This window comes from Rhinolophus ferrumequinum, chromosome 21 (genome assembly GCF_004115265.2).
Source record: "Rhinolophus ferrumequinum isolate MPI-CBG mRhiFer1 chromosome 21, mRhiFer1_v1.p, whole genome shotgun sequence".
Classification (NCBI taxonomy): Eukaryota; Metazoa; Chordata; class Mammalia; order Chiroptera; family Rhinolophidae; genus Rhinolophus; species Rhinolophus ferrumequinum.
In genome coordinates, this window is record NC_046304.1 from 45362327 (window position 1) to 45382161 (window position 19835).

A 19835-nucleotide genomic window follows, 5' to 3' on the forward strand; every position below is an offset into this window, starting at 1 on the left:
AGCCTGTGTGGGCACTTTCCCATGAAAAAGTCTATATCTTGTGTTTCTCCATATTTTCTGTCCTCAGGAGTCAGGAGATAGGGCAGAGAAGGTAATCGGTGAGGATGAAAAGAATGGAGGGTGAGGGTCTGTAAGTAGAGCTGGAAGCTGAGTTAGATTAATCAACCCATCATATAGGAAAAGAAGAATTAACGAGCCATTCACTGTTTGTTCTGCTCAGGACTCTTTTCTGCCAGGGTAAAAAGAAAAAAGTAAAAAGCAATGTCACTGTCATTCAGAGGTGGGAAAGTTGTGTGTCCGCGAAATTATCAGAGCGAAAGAGAAGGCGGTTGTAAATCAACTGCTAGACGTGTGGTTTGGACTAAAACACCTTAGCATTTGGGAGAAGGGAGAGATGATTGATGATGAAGCAGTCAGAGGGAGACCACGGTAGGAGAAAGTGGACTTGGGCTGGATTCAAGAGGGTGGTGTTCGGATTGAAGGAGAGATGTGGAGGGCGCTCCTGGGTTTGGGACAATATGAGCATGTGAGAGGCAGGCGAAGGACAGGTATATCTGAGGATTAGAGAGGAAGGTTGAATCCATGGACGGCTGAAGAAAAAGATGGAGGCCTTCTGATCGGAAAGCAAGGGAAATTAGCAGGAGGTCATCTGACGAGGTAAAGCTGATCGTGGGGAGTAGGTGGAACTGTGGGGTCAGGATTTGGGTGTTCCTGTGCATCCCTATTTCATCCAAACTGTGATACCTCACCTCTGAGGTCTGTGATGGAGTGAATAACAAAACAAACGTGGCCAGTCTTCTTTGAGTGTCCAATTTTCTTATTGGTAAATAGTTTTTCAATTTGCCTTTATAGTAAAGTAAATACAGACACGTTATGGGGAAGAAAGCAAAAATACATGATCGCTTTTTAAGATAAAACCCGACTTTTCAAAGAAAATTTTACATGGTCACCTCAGACTATATACCTCCAAGAGGCCAGACCCTCAGGGGTAGAGGCTGTTTTTATTCTGCACTGCCCCCTAGTGGAAGAGTTTGGGAAGTGCTGGATACCAACTTGCCTCATTGAGTTCTGGCCCAAGGTGGAAGTGAGCTGTCACTCACCTCACCCTTGTGTGAATCAAGTAAAATAACATGGCTGTCCTTCTCTGAGGTTTTCTGTCCTGGGTGAAAGTCATTTGTCTTGAGGAAGAAGCACAGTTTTATAAACCGATGTGAAGGAATGGTTCTCTGGCAGCTTTTGGTCCTGGCCTTCTTGGTACCCATTCCAGGGCACCCCTACTTTTGGAGACCTTCACCTCATATCATATCAAACATATTAAAACCCACCCTGCCTTCAATTTTTTTTGTGCGCTAATTTTTGAAAGTTTCTTTTTTATCGTTTTGAATTCTGTTATGAGTAAAGCATGTAGTAATAGAACCGCATCAACATTGACTCATTGTTTTGTAAACATTTCATTCTATATTAATTCATTTTGATGTTGGAATTCTCATTTTTGAGCCCATACATTGTCTTCGTTCAGGTCTTGGAGTGTTTTAAAAGCTTCTGTGTATTCTAGGTACTCTGTCCACAGTTTAATGGATAAAGGACCCTGCCCGGCTGTCTTAGTACGCTCAGGCTGCCTGAAAAAATAGATCACAGACTGAGTAGCTTAAACAACAGAAACTTATTTCCTCACAGTTCTGGAAGCTGGGAGTCCAAGCTCAAAGCGCCGGCAGGTTTGGTTTCTCCTGTGGCTTCTCTCCTTGGCTTGTAGGTGGCCCCTGTCTTTCTAGTTGTTTCCGGACATGGTCTTTTCTCTGTGTGAGTGCGTCCCTGGGGCCTCTTCCTCTTCTTGTAAGGACACCAGTCCTATTGGCTTAGGGCCCCACCCTGTCACCTCATTTAATCTTAATTATCACCTTAAAGGCTCTATCTCCAAATGCAGTCACCTTAGGGGTTAGGCCTTCAATATAGCACTCTTGGGGGGGACACAGTTCGGTCCTTAACACTTGTTCACCCACAATCTGCTGCTAATCACCAGTAAGGTCCACCCTAGAACTTTCGTCTAACAGGTCAGGGAGTTAGGAGAGGGAGGTGGTGGGATTGAAAGGAAACAGTGCATAGCTGGAACTTCCTCTCTGGGCACATTTCCACCCATCTACACAATTTTGTTAGACCCGTCTCAGCCAGGCAGGCCTACATGCTTTCATTTTTTCCTGGATCCGCTTCTGTGGGTGCTAAGATAAGTATTTGCCAGCAGGATTTGTGTATTAGTCTGCTCTGGCTACCATGTAAAATACTACAGGCTTGGGGGCTTAAACAACAGACATTTATTTCTCACACTTCTGGAGGCTGGACGTCTAAGATCAATTCTTAATGGCTCACAGATGACCACCTTCTTACTATGTCCTTACATGGAAAGAGTGGACACTCTGGTGTCTCGTCCTCTTCTTATAAAGATACTAATCCCATCATGGGGAACACGCCTTCATGACCTTGTCTAACGCTTATTACCTCCCAAAGACGCCACCTACAAATATACCATCACATTGGAGGTTAGGGCTTTAACTTACGAATTTGGTGGAGGGAACAATCATTAAGTTCACAACAATATGGATTTTTATTTCTCCATTCTAACATGCTACTACTTTCATCTGTAGAGAACACTTACTTAAGATGCAAAACATGACTTAAACAGAATTGATTTTTCTTATTTCAGAAATAGGTGAGGATATTTCTACCTAAAAAGGTACTTTGGTCTACAGTGCGCTTCTCTTTTTGTCCAGTTAAAAGAAAGAGTTTCTAGGGTTTTTGTTGTTGCTGTTGGTCTGTTTTTAACGACGTGGCAGAGTACTTCTTTAGCCAGGAGGGTGAAAACAAAGCAGAGAAATGTTGACACAGAAACCAGGAGTCATCTGTGAGGCACCCATCTCTACTTTCTCTACCTGTACAAGTAACTCCCAAATTGGAAAGGAAAGTCATGGAAACAAAGCAGGAGTCCATCATTATCTTTTCCGTTTATGATAGTAATTTTCCTAATTGTTCAAGAACCTGAGAAGTATGATCTCACTTACATGTGGAACCTAAAATTGTCAAGCTCAGAGAAGCAGAGAGTAGAATGGTGGTTGCCAGGAGCTGGGGGGAGGAGCCGTGGGGAGGAGCCGTGGGGAGTTGTTGGTCAAAGGGTACAGGCTTTCATTATGCAGGACGAGTACTTCCAGAGATCTTATGCACAGCAATGTGACTAGAGTTAACAATATTGTATTGTATTCTTGAAATTTGCTGAAAGGGTAGCAGATCGTAAGTGTTCTCACCACACACACACACACACACACACACATAAATGGTAACTGGTAATGGATATATAAGTTAGCTTGATTGTGGGGATGATTTCACATATATATCAAAATATTAAGTTTTATACTTTAAGTACATATAATTTTTGTCAATTACACCTCAATTAAGCTGGAAAAAACAACCACAAACATAGCAGCCAGTGTGTGTTCTGTGCCCTATGCTGTTAAAGCAAATGCAGATGTGACGTGGGCCAGAGTAAGGTGATGTTAAGATACGTTCCTCCCACCTAGCTCTGGGGAAGAACGTGTACAAAGGAGACAGGACAAAGCAAGGGAACATTTTTATTTTAAGATTGGTCTCCAAGAGCAAGAGAGAGAGAAAGATGGCTGGGACTCTTCTCCCAAGAGACCAAAAGTCCTCTGCGAGCCTTCCCACTTGGGATGGGGGAATATTTGAACTACTGATATAATGATTGAAAGCGACACGTATTAAACTGCTTCAGACCCAGGGTGTTAAAGACCCACCAGCTTTTTAAAGAAACTTTTTTTTAACATTTCTTTTTATTGGAAAAAATAGTGGGGCCAGGCTCAAGTTCCCAAGGCTACTCTGACGCTAAAGCGATGGGACTGCTGAACTCTCTTGGGAGTCTGGCTGGAAAGATTGCAAAGTCCTGAGCTAAGTTCGTCACCCTGAACTAAAACAGCACAGAAAATAAGTTAGGAGAAAGAGAAACTGTTAGTCTGACCCAGTTGGGTTTTGGGAGGAGGGGTGGGTAGGGGGTGGGGTTTTCTTAAGTGGAGCTGATAACTGACGGATTCCAGCTACTACGACAGTCTGGAATACAGCATCTAAATTAAAAAAAAAAAAAATGTGGCAAATTGAGTGTCACTTCTGGATGAGGACAAATTGCTCTTAAGAGTTCACACTGACTCTTAGGTGGGAACAGGTGGCTCTCTGGTTTGCTATTCTGCCCTTGCCAGAGCTAGTGTCACAACCTGGGGAGCAGGTGGGGAGGAGGACAGGAGGGTATCATGGTCGCCTCCCACCCTTCTCACTCCTGATGTGTTACACGCATGCCCTGGTTTGGGGTGATGGTGTCAGCTCCCACGCTACACAACCCACTCACACCACAGTGGGGTGGAGCCCGGTCATCTCACCTGCCCCTGGGTTCCAATAAGGACTTTGAAATTTGTTCCCCATGTCCTCAATTGTTAGGGACTTTTTTCCCCCATAAACAAACAAAACCACTTCCCTCATCCCATCTTATATGCGAGTCAACATGGTAGGTACCTTTTCCAATAATCTTCATCATCACTCAGTACCTAATTATTAAACCCTTGCTTCATTTCCAGATGAAATTAGAATCATTAGTTTTTTCTGTTTTCTAGATGACCCTAAATATTTTTCTTAGGATGCTTCTATGTCTTCAGTCCATTGTGATAGCAGTCTTTACCTACAGAACTCCTACAAGGACATTCTCAATTGTCCCCATCTCCAGCACGGACATTTCCTTGACTCTCCCAAGTAAAGAATAAATAGCACAAAAGCAAAACCTGAGGCCTGTTTTGGGTGACAATGACAATGACAAAGTTCTACCCCTGCTGAAATGAGGTGAGCAGAATGTAGACATTACTGCTACGTTAGCACGTGGAGAGACTGAGCAGGAGCTAATCAGGAGTGCAATAGTAAAAAAAAGATGCAGGGTTTTGTGTCACAAAGACCTGATCCTGCCTCTTAGCGGCAGAATGACCTTGAGGATCGGGTTAGGCGCCACTGCCATACACACGGGGTCTCGTGAGCCTACAGCCTACGAGATACATATTCTTAGCCCCAGTTTGCAGATGAGAAGACTGAGGACAGGGCATGGCCTTTAAAAAGTAGCTTAATGCTTCTAAGCCTCAGTTTACCTATTGCAGAAAATGGGGACGCTGACACCTACATCATTGTGTCATACGAATTAAGTGTAGTAATATCCAACCACAGAATAGGCATCCAAGAATGCTTGCTATCTCTAATTATTACTGTTAGTGATTATAAAGACTAGAGACCAGGGTGGATGATGTTTTCAAAAACACAGTTGTAGCGGGTAACTAGGAACAACCAGCGTTGCAAGCCAGAGCAAAACCTCTTGGAACCTCCCACAAGTAAGGGAATGACACCTATGTCTTACTGTTGCATTAGACACAACCACTGGCGTGGCTTGACATGCCTGCAAGGTCCAGGATCATCCACGGGACCTCAGAATCCCGCTGTAGCTTGTCTGTGGTCTTTGCATGTGCACACTCAGCAGTATCCAAATTCTCTTAGACAGAAACGCTGTTTTCCATCCTTTGCGTGTTCAGGCATGTCTGGCCTTGGGACCTAGAATGGGCGTCTGCTGGCATGGAGAGGGGTAGGAAGCCTGGAGCTGGGCACCTCAGCTGCTCCCGCTGGGCTCAGTAGGGTCTGGATCCTCTTCCTGGGATGTGGGGAGCTGAGAGCATGTGGAGTCTGACAACCCGTGCCCCTGTCCCTTCTGGGATCCTGAGGGCAGAGCCACTGGGGTGCAGTGTTAATTAGCCAGGTGCTGTGAGCACGCCTGGCAAGGAGGGAGGAGAGTTGTGACTCAGATGGTTCAGGAAGGATCTGGAAGGTTCTCAGAGGCTTGGGCAGGCCCCCGTGCTCCACATCACTGACCACATAGTTTCAGGTCTGAAAAACCTCCTCGGTGCCTACACTGTCTTGTCTGGAGGAAAGAGAAGGAATAGGATTGACTCCCTCTCCCTACTTGGTTTCAAGGATGGATGCCTCTGTTTTATTTACAGGTTTCTTGTGGGTTGGGGTCAGGCCCTTTTGGAATAATTGTGTCACTGGGCCACACAAATATACACACAAGGCTATTCTCCACTGGCCGTGAAAGTGGAGAAGCCAAGAAAGTATTGGAAGGGGAAATCGAGGCCTCCATTCGCTCTCCTCAAAACTAAGGAGCAAACCATTCGTTCCCAAGGGCAGGCATCTTGGACGGCTTTCCCCTCCAAATCATTTCTAAATCCTATAATTTCACCTCCACAACCACTAAAATTCTCCTTTTCTTTTTGCTACCTGGGACACCTCATACCTGGAGACTGGAATATTCTCGTAACTGATATTCATGATTCAGTGGTTTTCCCTCTTCACTCCGGGCAGGGGGGACAAATTAACTGTAAAGCACAGCCTCCAAGCGCCTCCTTTCGGCAAAATCCTCCAAACTCCTAACTCCCGCATTCCCCAGTGTGGCCTCTTTTCATCTTTTCACCTCCCCACCCCCACCCATTGCCCTTCTACCTAAGCTCAGTGTTCAGTGCTCCTAGACTTTCTTCCCGCCTCACGCTGCTTCTTCCCGTGGAACGCCTTCTTCCACGTTTTCATCTCCTGAAACCCTTCCCAGCCTCCAGGGCCAAACGCCCATGCAACTTCCTTCCTCTTTGAAGCATTTCCAATCCCACACCCGGATGTGATCTTTCTCTCCCTCTCCCGCCAACTTTCATACAACTCCCACTTCTCCTATGGCTCTGGCCATATGCTGAGGAATAGCAGGTTTAGTCACGTTTCTCATTCCTTCTCCCAAATCAAGAACAGCGGTAATGTCTTGTTCATCTTTGCACCCCTGATGCCACCTAACCCAGCCCCTTGAAAAGGAGGCACTCACATTTATTACTGAAAGAGGTTGGAAGCTCTCAAGTAGCACCAACATATGCTATGGCTTGAGTATATTCTTTTGGTACTGAGGGGCTACAGAATATTTCAGGGATTTGATGGTTGATAATTCAAGACAAATCTTGTCTTTGATTATTTCACTCCAAGTTGTCTTGGAAAATTTCTACATTAGGGAATTCCATGGGAATGAGGCAATGATATACGTGAGTCAGGGAGGTAAATAGCAAAAGGTTTGGGAAGGCTGGACAGCTCTCTCTGAGTTTGAAGGTCACTGAGAACCAAGGCTGGGCATAGGTGTAAGGGATAGCGCTTTACGTTTTTATTTGCATCAGGCCAAACTTACTTCCAAATAACTGAATGCAAAATCTTTTAGAAAGTCCTGGACCAAGCACATTTCTTTTGACGGATGGTTTTAAATGCTATTCTCCAGAAGAAAATAAAAACTTCCAGTGTCCTCAGAGATAGACATGCATGAACAGCGGCGAAGATGTTTTTCTGGTCTTTTGACTTTTAAGGAACTCTCTTGGTTTTGCTCTTACATCACTGGCTGCGTGGTCATTGAGGAAAGTTCTTTTGGACAGCATCAGTCTACACCCACATCCCTGCACTCCAGCCCCAGAGGTGATGGATCCATCCCGCTGTGGGGGCTGGGAATAGGACACTTTGGGGCACTCTTTCATCTCCTCATTGCCTACTTAAGTCCTTCTCACCTGTCCACTAGCTCAAGCCTCACCTCCTTGCAAGTGACAGATCCCATGTCTCTATTTCTGTGTTCCATTGCATCATGTATCCTCCTTTATACATGTTACCCTTCATTTCACATTTGCTTGTGTTAATCCACCCCAAGCACTACAAGGGAAAAGTCCTTTCCTGTTTTTGTTTGACACTGGATCCTTAGCATTCGGCATGTGACAGGTGGTCACTTACTATTTCCTGAATGAATGTGCTCCGCTCTCACCCATAGGAGATGCACAACTCTATAAGAACTAACCTCTGTATTTTTCTGGAAAGACAGCTAATGGGAATCACAGGTTTACTCAAGAGAAGCTGATGTGCATGCTTTTTGCATATCATGTGTTGGCTATAATATTCAAATCTCCAGAAATCCTACCTGCCACCCTCTTATGAACTGTGTTGCTTTTTAAATTTCCCCGTTCTCCTGAGTCAGAATGGACTGAACTGATGTTGAGACATAACTTGTGTCCTTTCCAGTGAAGTAACTAGTCTCCCTTTGGTGTCTGGACATGAGTTCCCTTCCAAAAGCAACGAGGCCAAGCCCTCTCAAACCTAGCTGTTTAAATTGCGTGCCATGGAATTTATAGTGTGCGAAATTCACTGGTTATGAAGCTATTATGAGAAGTGACACCATCTGCTTTAATAGCCCATACTAGGGTCCCCTGGGGAGGAATTTGGTGACAGTCCATTAATTATTTGCTAATTACATTTCTTGGAGCTGTTCATTCCTGAGCAATGTACCAGGTGGAGAGGTATGATGGGGCGCTCCCTGCTCCATCACCTGGCTTAGGAGGGATGGACGACCTAGGGAGGTTCATGGAGTCCTTGCCATCTGTACTCAGAATTCTGAAGAGCAGGAGGGAGGTGGGAGTGGATCTGTGACACACTCAGTCAAAATTCTCTCTGTTGGGAACTCACTTGAGTGACCACGGTGCCATAGCATTGAAAGAGAGATGGAGCGACAGTGAAAGATTTCAGAGCCACATGCTTTCTTCTCAAGCGTTCCCTAAGTTTCTTGAGGGCAAGGACCTGCCTTGGATTTCTTTGGCATCTTCCTCAGCGTTTGGCGAAGTTCTATGCACACAGTAACTAAGTGCTCTATAAATAACCGATTCTGAGATGCCTGTAGAGGCATCCTGCTGCAGAAGCTCCACCAGACTCTGAAACACTAGTGTCAAGTCTTGGGGGAACTAAATCTCTTCTTGCACAAAGGAATTGCACTAGAATTCTCTCTCTGTTGGGACGGAATGCATAAGGTTGGTCTTACTCATGTTAAGAATTTCCAAAAGCACTTTGCTATAAAGAAAATTGAAAAAGCATTATACTGAAGTTCTGTGGGACTTGGCTTTTGAATTGAATCTGTGCATCTGTTTGATCCATATGTCTGTTTTGATATTCTTTTTCTTGACATGAGTCTTAGAAAGAACATTTCTCAGAGTTGTTTTTATTATGGTGGTTATGAGCTTGGAAAAATCCTCCTTTGTACTGTCCTATTTCTCCTGTGACCAAGAAGGACCCAGGTTTAGCAAGGTCTGGTGCTTACACAGTTTGGCGGACCAGTGCAAAATTATCAATACAAAAGTAGACATGAGAGTGATTTTTTAAAAAATTTAGAATGAGAAAAGATGTCAAAAAATTACAAGTGCCTCGAAGATTTAGATCTCTTTCTTCTGAGATTTCATACTTCAAGAAATATCTCTTGATTGCAACGTGCTGCCTGACCAGCTCACTTCCCTGCCCCCCACCCCAGCTCTCTGTACCCACCTGGGCTGAAACGTTATGGTAAACCTGTCTCTGACAGGCAACTGTGCAATGCACAACCCAGAAATACCTACTGAATATTTAGCATGTCACTTTCAGGCACATTATTTTAGGGAAGTCAGGGCCCTATCTAATGGACCTTCTCAATTCTCCTGGCCAGTACCTGAGAACGTCCGAGCAATAGCATTGAGTGCTCGTGATTGAGACCAAGGAGGACATGGGCTTTTGGAAATGGTTTTTCTGTTCACCATTCGAATGGACTTTATTCCTGAGACCAAGCCCTGAGTTCCTGCTGTTTGCATGGGCTCACTACAGAATTTTGTGGAATGTCCAGCTCTTCCCCAAATGCATCTTCAGCAGGGTGATTGACTCACCATCAAAATCCTGTGGCTCATTATAAACAGGCCACAGAATGCTTGCAGATGTCTCCCCACCGCTCCATCCCATGGGCTCAAAGAGCAGGATCCCCATGGCGTCCCTTTCTGGTGATCTGCCTCCTCATCCATTTATCTCTGTGCCCTCGAGTGGAAGGGAAGTCCATGGCAGCTGTGAGGCAATGTTAGTGAGCGAGAGCTGCAGCCATCCGGCAGACCCCCAAGGGAGTTCCCCAACTGCTTCATGTGTCCTCATTTCACTTCCCAAGATAGAAGTGCATTCACTCTCTGGAGTCTGTCTTTCAGCCCTAAAGGAATATCTACTTCGGCTAGCTCATGGACCAACACTCAATTTTTAGGGGAAGGTGACAGGTAGCAATGCTACTGTATCTACACATCAGAGTCGCTCTTAGTGATGAGTTGGCAGATGCAGAGAGAGGGGAGGGTGGGAGACATAGGCCACTCATTCTGAATCCTGGTGCTGCCACTCATGGCTGTGTGACCTAGGGCAAGTTATCTGACCTCTCTGTGCCTCACGCCATCTGAAAAGATAATAAATGTACCTGATAGGATTTTGGTGAGGACTGAGTGAATTTAATAGTTGTTTACATGAGTTATTATCACTATGATCTGGTCTGTATGTCTTATGTGGGTAGGGGAGGACTCTGAAGAATTATTTGCAACAACTGTTTCATTTCCTAGTTACCTGAGTTCTGCTTACTAGGGTAAGAGCAAGAACTCTAATTTGCATTCTATAGCATGGCCCCTGTGGCAGGCTGAGTAATCGCCTATGATATGCATTTCCTAATTCTAGAACCATGAATGTTTCCTTACATGACCAAAGGGACTTGCAGAGGTGATTAAGTTAGGGATCTGGAGATGGGGTGATGATTCTGGATTATCTGCGTGGGCCCTGAAGATAATCACACCTGTCAGCCCTCTTTTAGAGATGAGGAGACTGACACAAGCAGGACACTGTCTTGATAGCTCAAGGTCACCTGGCTGGTGAGTGGCAGCCACAGAGCTGATTTGAATCTGGCTAATTGGCTTTTGAGGTCAAGCTCTTCATCACCACTCTACATGCCTTTCCCATCTCGTCCATTTACCACCCTCTGGCTCCTCCGCATGGAAGCTCTCAGCTGAGGCTACCCGCTGACTTCCCAGGCTCCACCCTGCTCCTCCCAGCCCAGGGAGAGGGATCTCTAGGCCCATAAATGCAACCAGGAGGCTCAATCCAGGCAGGGAGAGCATCACCGTAGCCATCTTTCAGACATTTGGTGGAAGGTATCATAGAAGACATTAGCTACGTGTAGTTGGGGACTTGGGGATAAAGTGACTTGCTTATGTGACAGAAAAATCTGAGATGAAATGAGGAAATCTAGGTCCTTATGACCCAAAATGTGATTTTTTTTTTCATGGTCTTATCAAAGTGACTAGACTTGCCCATTTTGCAGACTTTGTTGATTTTGGATACTCTCACAGCATGAGATAGATGCCTATGGAAAGCTAGAAGGGACATTCCCAGAGCTGGGACTACGGCCTCAGTGAGAAATCTGCTTTTCTATCTCCAAAACCACTTCCAGATCAATCGCTGACAATGTGAGTAGTTTGGACACCCTGAAGAAGAAGGGCAAAATGAGCCCTGGTCTAAGGGGTCCCCAGAGTCAAGGCAGGGAAGTAGCAGATACCCTCTAGCTGGGTCAGGCTTCTGATTCTCGTCCTGGGCACAGAGCTAAGCACCAAAATGACTACCAAACACACACAAATACCTTTGGAAAGAGCTGCACACTGTCGCCCCTCTGGGAGAGTTGCAGTTATATAATGGCAGTCAAGGCTCTGAGAAGTCCTGCAGTGAGGCCTCCTGTTCAGAGAGCATTTCGTAAACTCTTCCTTTACATAGCACCTGTCGACATTCACGGGATTCTGTGTCACACACAACACATGTTGGGAAACACGAAATATTAACCCTGGACCGAGGAGCCCCTCAGCCTAATTGTGATGTGACAATTCATAGAGCAGGGGTCCCAGAGCTGCAGACTACTTTTTCTCCATAGGACGATCAACTCCCTGCTGTTGACCAGAGGTTCTCAATGGGACAACATCACCCCTCAGGGGTCACAATATTTAGAGACATTTTCGTGTCATAGTCGTTTGTGTGTGTGTGTGTGTGTGTGTGTGTGTGTGCACGTGGGCTAAGAGATGCTGGTAAACATCCTGCTGTCACACCGGAGTGCCTACCACGACACATTACCTGGCCCCAAGTGTCAGTAGTGCTGAGATTGAGAAACCCTGGGTGGGAGCCTTAGAATCCCAGCAAATAAAGCACTTAATCCTCTGACGAGGACCTAAAAATGGCTAGGGTGGATTCTGGACTCTGCAGTCTGGTATTTTCCATAGATAACATAAAAGCCTTCCTCAGGGCCTCCTACACACCTTCTGTATCTCCAGCACAGCAAAAAGTGTAAATGTTATTTAATTGTTTTAAAAAACACATGTGAGTCACAGTCATTTAGTTGTCAGACCAATCTAACAAGCATATTGATAAAATACAAACACACGTGTTACTTGCAAAAGATGCAATATTGATCATTTAAATGTCATAATTTTGGTTCTTTTCATCCTCCAACTGTGAAAGGATGTTTGAAATAAACAAATATCTGTTATATCTACACACACACACACACACACACACACACACACCCCGCAAATGACACTGACATTGGATGGATATATGTCCTCTCCTCTACCATTTTCCTAAGTGCAGCAAACAAAAAATGTGATCTAAAGGCAGTATTCAGAGTGGGCTAAGAAAACGCAGGAGCTTTAAAAAAAAAACCACACCCTGGGACCTCTAATAATCCAGGGTTTACCAGAACACATTTATTTTAAAAAGATTTTGAACTTTGCCTTCCTGCCTATCACACAGTCATGGGCCTTTGAAGGAGAGAGGGGTCAGAGTGTAGGGGGTTGCAATAGGGGGTTAGCCTGGGGGCACCTATTTTCCTGGTTTGTAGGCAAATTTCCTGGTGGCTCACCCACAGGTTCAATTCTTTCAAGGCCGTGGCCTGTGAGTGAGGGCCAATTTGCATGGTATCATTTTCCCATCTGATTTACAAACTGAATGATTGCAGAGCTGGGCCCATTTTCCTCCACAGCATGAGCAGTCACCCATGTGGCAGGGTAATTTAGTGAGATATTAATGTGTTTTTAAAATTCTTGTGGAATTGTATGCACCCTGTTCTAAGAAGAGAGCTGGGCGTTTGTGTGTCCTTGTCTCAGAGGGTGTTTCTGATCCAGGACCAAGCAGATGTTTAGACAGGTTACCCTGTTCCCTCTCTAGCTTTATTTTTTTATTTCTCGAAAACCTAAACTCAGTAAAGGAATATGCTAGATGGGAGGTGGGGGTCGGGGGGCATAGACGTTTGGGGAAATACACAGATGCTCCAAAATTAGGAAAGGAAAGTTGTTGTGGAGTCGTATGTCTGGCCTGCTTCCTGGAGGGGAGCCAAGATGCTGGGAAATGGCCGTGTGGTATGCCTAGGAACCTGCATTTTGGGCACCAGACACCTACCTCAGCAAATAATCCTGAGCTCAAGTTTGGCACAGGAACAACAGTGCCAACAGTGCCACCCACTTGCAGAGACCAGGTGATGGGGCAGGGACTAGAGGGTCCCCCTCAAATGTTTTGTTACCTAAGACCCTAAGACTATTCCCCCAACACTAGGGGGTTTGGAGAAAGGGGCTCCCTCCAGTGATGACCTACATTGCATTTCTAACCAACCTAACAGAAAAGGGGCTAAGTCCCGTTTGATTTAGTTTGAGAAAAGAAATCAATGTTACATGTCTTTCACCCTTGAGTTTGTGGAGTGAAATCAGGTCCTGCTAGAGTAACAATTTAATCCTGAAATCTCAGTGGCTTAACACATCCAAGGCTGCTTTCTCACTCATGCTACCTGTCTAATGACGGTCAGTAGGGAGTCTGATGAGTGACTCCGGGACCCAGCTTGACGGACACACCAACATCCCAATGTGTGTCATTCACAGTCCCCAGGGCAAGTGAAGGAAGGAACTGGTAAAGTACTGGCTCTTAAATGCTTTGGCCAGGAAGTGATGGACTTCACGTCAATTAGAAATAGTCACATGGCCCCACCTAGCTGCAATGGGGCTGGGACACACAGGGGGACATGCGGACTTCGGTGCCTCTGCCACAGCCTCATGGTACTTATTTAATGTCGAATGTGTCTTTTCATGTCATGCTATTAGTAAGATGCACTTGCGTAGAGCTTATTACAAATATATTGTTTGGGCTCTTCTCATGTATTATCTTATTCTAGTCCCCTCAAGCCCTGTGAGCAGACCATACCTCTGAGCCAGAGGAAGAAATTAAGGTCCACAATGTGGAAGTGACAACATAGTACATGGAAAGGAGGAACCAACAGCCAGGCTTTCTGACCTCAGCCGTCTCTGCTCTTTCACAGAGGCAGCAGAGAAAGAGATGCTATGTCAAAGATTTATTTAGACGATTGATGGGGCTTCTGAGCTGGCGTGGACCCGGCTGAGAGGAGGCCCGAATGAGAAGGGGCCTGTCAGACACATGAGAACCACGTCCTCACAAGCACACATTAATTCAAGAGGAACCAGCAACCCCAAATGGGTCTATAGGTCTGAATAATAACAAGGGAAGTAGCTTTCCCACACACAGCCCTAACACAGGGCCAGGCACTGTCTTACAGTTTCCAGTTCTGACTCATTGAATCCTCACAGAAGCTCCCGATAAGGTCACTGTTACTCCCTCCATTTTACAGATACTAGGAACCCGGGAAGGGCAGCGCAGACGACTTGCCCAAGATCGCACTGCTAGGAAGTGGCAGGCTTGTGACTAAACCCAAGTCTGAAATCACCATGGACGAGAGCTTCTACCAACAATGATTATAAAAGCAAATATTTTCAGTGTAAAAATAAATTAGGTCTATGGTGTAGAAGGATGGATGGAGTTGGGCTACTTTTCAAGCTCTTAATGCTTCTTGGCAACTTGCCGTCCAGCAAGGCCCCAGCCATCTCTACTTGCACAGCAGAGACCTGGAAGCCGTTCTGCCACCTACCTCTGGGCCTTGATGACAGGGGTGGCACTCTGGGAGCGCTGCCCTCTCCGCCTCCTGCCCTCAAATCTCATCTCAGATTTGTTTCTGCCTTTGAAATCCAGGTTCTGTCTGAGCCTCCCCTTCATCTGAAAATGGGGCTAAGCACCATTCCTCTTTTCTGGGGCTGCTGTCAGGGTTAAATGAGAGAATTTGTGCAGCGGGGTTTGAAGGGGAAGGTCTCCAGTGAGCAGGGATCAGCCTATTTAACTGACTTAAGAAATGCTTTGTGAAAAGAGAAGAGGAGAAAAGAGAAAAGAAAAGGAGTCATTCCTGGAATCCGAAAAATTTCTGTCATTTCTTTTTTTTTTTTTTAATTTCTGTCATTTCAACGTCAAGTAATTCAGGAATGTTAGCTGACCAGTTTTCCCTCCATAATATGTGTGTTGGGTGTGTGTGTGTAATTTCTGAGACAGGCAGGCTAAACTGCACACTGACCCCGTTTGTGTTTCCTCCCAGTCCGCAAGCATTAGGTATTTGACATCAAATGACCGTGGAGAGATCGATAAATGTACTTTTTTCTCTCTGGAAGCCCCAGATGTAGCCAGGAAAGCCGGGGCAGTGGCCAGGCCGGAAGTGCTGGTACTTTTCCGGAAAGCTCTTTCTTTATCATCAGCCTAGGCATCAAGCATCAGTGGATCATAGCCATCAATATGGCATGTTAATGGCTGTCAAATAACCCATAAGGAACATAAAAGAATGACCACCTGGTGCTCCTTCACCTACTGGTGACTCAGAGCTGCATGAACCAGGCACTGCACTCTGCGTCACACTCGTGACCTCACTGTGTCCGCCCGACACCCCTTGGGGAACAGGAACCTGAGGCTGGAGGAAATGAGACTCAGGTCTTGTGTGAGCCTCCCAGGGCTTGTGTGACAGAGCCAGGATTTAAACCCAGGACTGCCCAACAACAAAGCCTCTTGAGTACTCTTTTACTCCTTTGTTTACTACACACTTATTAAGCACCTACTATGTACAAGCAGCATTTTCGACCTGGGTTACACAGCCAAAGAAGCAAATAAAGCTCCACCCTTCTGTTTCCTGTGGGTGCTGTGACAAATCGCCACAATCTGGGTGGCTTTCTACAGAAATATATTCTCTCATAGTTCTGGAATCCAAGAGTTTGAAATCAAGGTGTCAGCAGGGCCATGCTCCTTCTGGGGGCTGCAGGGCAGAATCCACTCTTTGTGTCTTCAGTTTCTGGTGGCTGTAGGGGTGCCCTGGTTTGTGGCCACAGTGCTCCCTTCTCTGTCTTCCTGGTCACATTGTCGTCCCCTTTTACGTCTGTGCCTTATCTCGCTCTGCTTTTTTCTTAGAAGGATACCTGTCAGATTTAGGGTCCGCCAAGATAATCCAGGATGATCTCGTTCTCTCAATATTTAACTTAATTATATCTGCAAAGACTTTCCCCCCCTAAATAAGACAATGGTGATAGGTTCTGGGGATTAAGATGTGATTTTATCCATTCAATTCAGTACAATCCTTATAAAGCTTACAATCTAGTGAGCTTATACGCTAAGTATATCTATAAACAAGGAGTTAAATCATGTTAAAATAAAGCGGGAGTTGGTAAAAGGGTCTGGGGTCCCATTAGGTTGGGGGGAACAGGAGAGCCCTCTCTGAGCGTGCAGCTCTGGAAGGAGACTTGAAGGACGAGGCAGAGCCAGCGGACCATGTTCCGTGGCGTACAGCCATTCTTGCCTATTCGCTTGTTAATTTATACCTTAATCAGAAAATAGTATTTTTGGATGAGTTGGGCACAGCACCCCCTGCCAGCAGAGTGAAGAAGAAGCATGTTCATATATGCAGACCAAGTGGTTTTAATGTCACAAGGTACAAGTAGCCTACACAGACCACTAGCTCTGTTCCTGCCAAAAAGAAGGGCTGTCAATCAATTGCTATATATCCAGGCTCACGGTTTTCAGCTGACCTCCCCTTCCTTTGAATGGATTCACAGCTAATAAGAGAACAGAATGCCACCTCATTTGGTTACCTGGGATGTACATTTTGCAATGACTTCAACCCAAGGGGCCACGGGTAAGTTACACTGCCCAAATTAGGCATTCAATGATTGTTTTATTGATGGTTTTTGTCATACCTAAGGTGAGAATTTGGTTATAATCTATTTCAATATTTTTCCAGCCAACATTTTGCAGCCACATTCCATGGCTTACGGCTCTGACTTACATTGATTAATCATTGATTAACCATTGGCTTGCCTGTCACAGGAGATTCAAAAGTATTGTCTGAGGAGAACCCAGCCCGCCCTCAGACCTCGGGCTCCCCTCTGGATAGAGGTCGGTGGCTTTGATTTCACTCTCCCGTCCACGGCCTTCACAAAGAGCCTTTTGTTCCTACCTCCAAGTTCAGCTAATTGCCAAGTCTGTGTCTCTGTGCTGAATGATACCCCTGACAAGCTGCCCTCCAGGTGCTGCCTGGAGTATCATCCTAAATGCGCTGCCACTCAATGCGGATCAGAAGCTCTGCTAAGAAAGCAAGACTGTGGAGGACTACCCACAGGATGTACCCACCGCGCATTCTTCTGGAGCCCCAGTGCTTTAAATTCTCTCCTTAGAGAAGACCAGCCGGCAGACCTGAGTGCCAGGACTGGCCAGTGTGGGGGCCTGTATGGACCTGGTTTTATGGACTTGCTCTGGGATATGTTGCCCGCTTATGCTGAGGACGGCACTAAGAGCCATCAATGGGGAACTCTTCCAAGGTGGGAGACTCTGGTCCTCACACCACACTGTCCTATGAGGTGCAGGAGGGAAGGAGGGAGTTGTGCATGGAATTGCCAGGAATTACTGTGCCCTTCCTGGGCCACTGGCTGGTTGTTTACCCTACAGATATGGCTGGTGGATTCCCCGAGCAGACCTCACCTTCAGGGAGTAGGTTTTCATGGCCAGTGTTCTGAGTTCTTCCCATTTGGCTCCGTCGGCCTTGTGTGTCCTTATTTTCCCTTTGACCCATTTTCTCAACCATTGTACATTTATTTATAATAAGATATCATCATTATCTTTATGATGTATCTAAAAGATTATCTAGCAGATAGTCTTTTATGTAAAAGATTAAATTTTTTTTTTTTTAAATAATGAAAATGGTAAGTGCGTGACCTTTGTATTCAAACTGGACGTGACGATAGTGGGCTGCATGGTGTTCTCCTAAAAGATATGTCCATGACCCAATCCTGGGAAGCTGTGAATATGACCTGATTTGGAAAACAGGTCTGTGCAGATGTAACTAAGTTAAGGATCTTGAGATGAGATCGTCTTGGATTATCCAGCTGATCCCTAAATCCAATGACATGTGTCCTTATAGGAGACACACAGACAGAAGAGGAGAAGACACAGACACACACAGATAGAAGAGGAGGTGATGTGATCAAGGAAGCAGAGATTGGAGTGATGCACCCACAAATCAAGGAACACTAGCGGCCGCTAAACATTGGAAGAGGCAAAGAACGGATTTTCCCATAGTGCCTCTGGAGGGAGTGCTGCCCCACCAACACCTAGATTTCAGCTCTCAGTCTCCAGAATTGAGAAAGAATAAATGTATGTTGTTTGAAGCCACCAACAGTGGCCTAAACAGTGGCAATTTGTTACGGTAGCCCTAGAAAAAAAATACAGTGACGGAATTCCTTCTCAGAACTTGCTCAGGAAATGCCAAGAGATCTGATGGCTTAAACACCTGACTTCCAGCTTCCTGGAAGTGTGACATCTCAGGCACCCAGCTGATGCTGTGCAGCTCATAAAGGCTTCTCTGGTGAGGGGTCCAGGCTACTGATGCAGAACAGTTTGTGGTATCAAACCCATCCTTGATGGTGTATTTAACTTTCTGATAGCAAGTTATATGAAAGTCTCATTTTCTCTCCATTATATTAACATAATGATTATGACTATAATAAACACAGAGCACCAACTTTTCCCTGTGGGCTGTGATGCCCTTGAGTTGCACTGAGGGAGTTTTGTCCATTTCAACAGAGAGTTCTCTGAGAGGTCCGGGCTCTGAGGCTTTCAGTACGAGGCAGCACTTGTGGTTCCTGCTGAGACAGGAATAGTCTTATTTCAGTACCCAATTAATTCCTGCATATTGTTTTTGGTAGCAGAGTATAACAAATCCAGGTAAGTAGTTGGGATGGGAGACGTACTTTAACAGCTCACCTTGCAATCTCAGGATACTCCTCAATTAAACACACAGGAGAAGCCATCTGTCTGCATAAGTTCCCCATGGCAGACTCAACGTGCTACAATGTGCATTAACACAACTGACAGCGAGTTTTTTCCTAGTACACCAAAATGACCTTAAAGCACATTTTTTCCAAGGTGATAATTTAATCAATCATCTGCAGAACCCAGGAAGTGCCACCCAGAGCCCTAGAAGTCCGTGAAGCACACTTGGAAAATGTCCCATATTTTCGCTGTGAAAGACTTTGCAGAATAAATCCTGATTGAAGGTGTGCAATGCTTGGAAAACAGCTTCAGAAAGTTTCGGGGACCACAGGCTCACCCTCTTAATTTCAAAAGGAGAAACAGTCCTGAAGAAGGTAAGTGCTTTCCTCAGGATTAAAATACAGGTATGTTGGCTCCAAGTGGAATCTCTTTTCAGAAGAAAGAGACATGAGCCCATGAATGAGCTGGGTCATCAATTTCTTCTTTAGGCTCCCATTAAGAGAGTAAGGGTGATTTAAGGGAAAGCTCAACTAAATAAAGATTTCTATCTTCTTGGGAGGATTTCGATGGTTGGTATAAAAAAATCTGCACGTTAGGAATTTGTTGTGAATAAATTTGTTTTTAAAACGTCTTATTAAAACTCCAGAACAGTGGCTGTAGGAGTCAGAACCTGTAGCAGGCATAAGCTGAGAAACTTCCCCGCATCA

At 45.4% G+C, this 19835-nt stretch overlaps 1 protein-coding gene across 3 annotated transcripts in view; it reads right to left on the reverse strand.

Moving 5' to 3' along the window:
* FAM20A (FAM20A golgi associated secretory pathway pseudokinase) overlaps positions 1–19835 on the reverse strand; it is a 41845-nt gene that overhangs the window by 12844 nt on the left and 9166 nt on the right. The window lies entirely within an intron of this gene.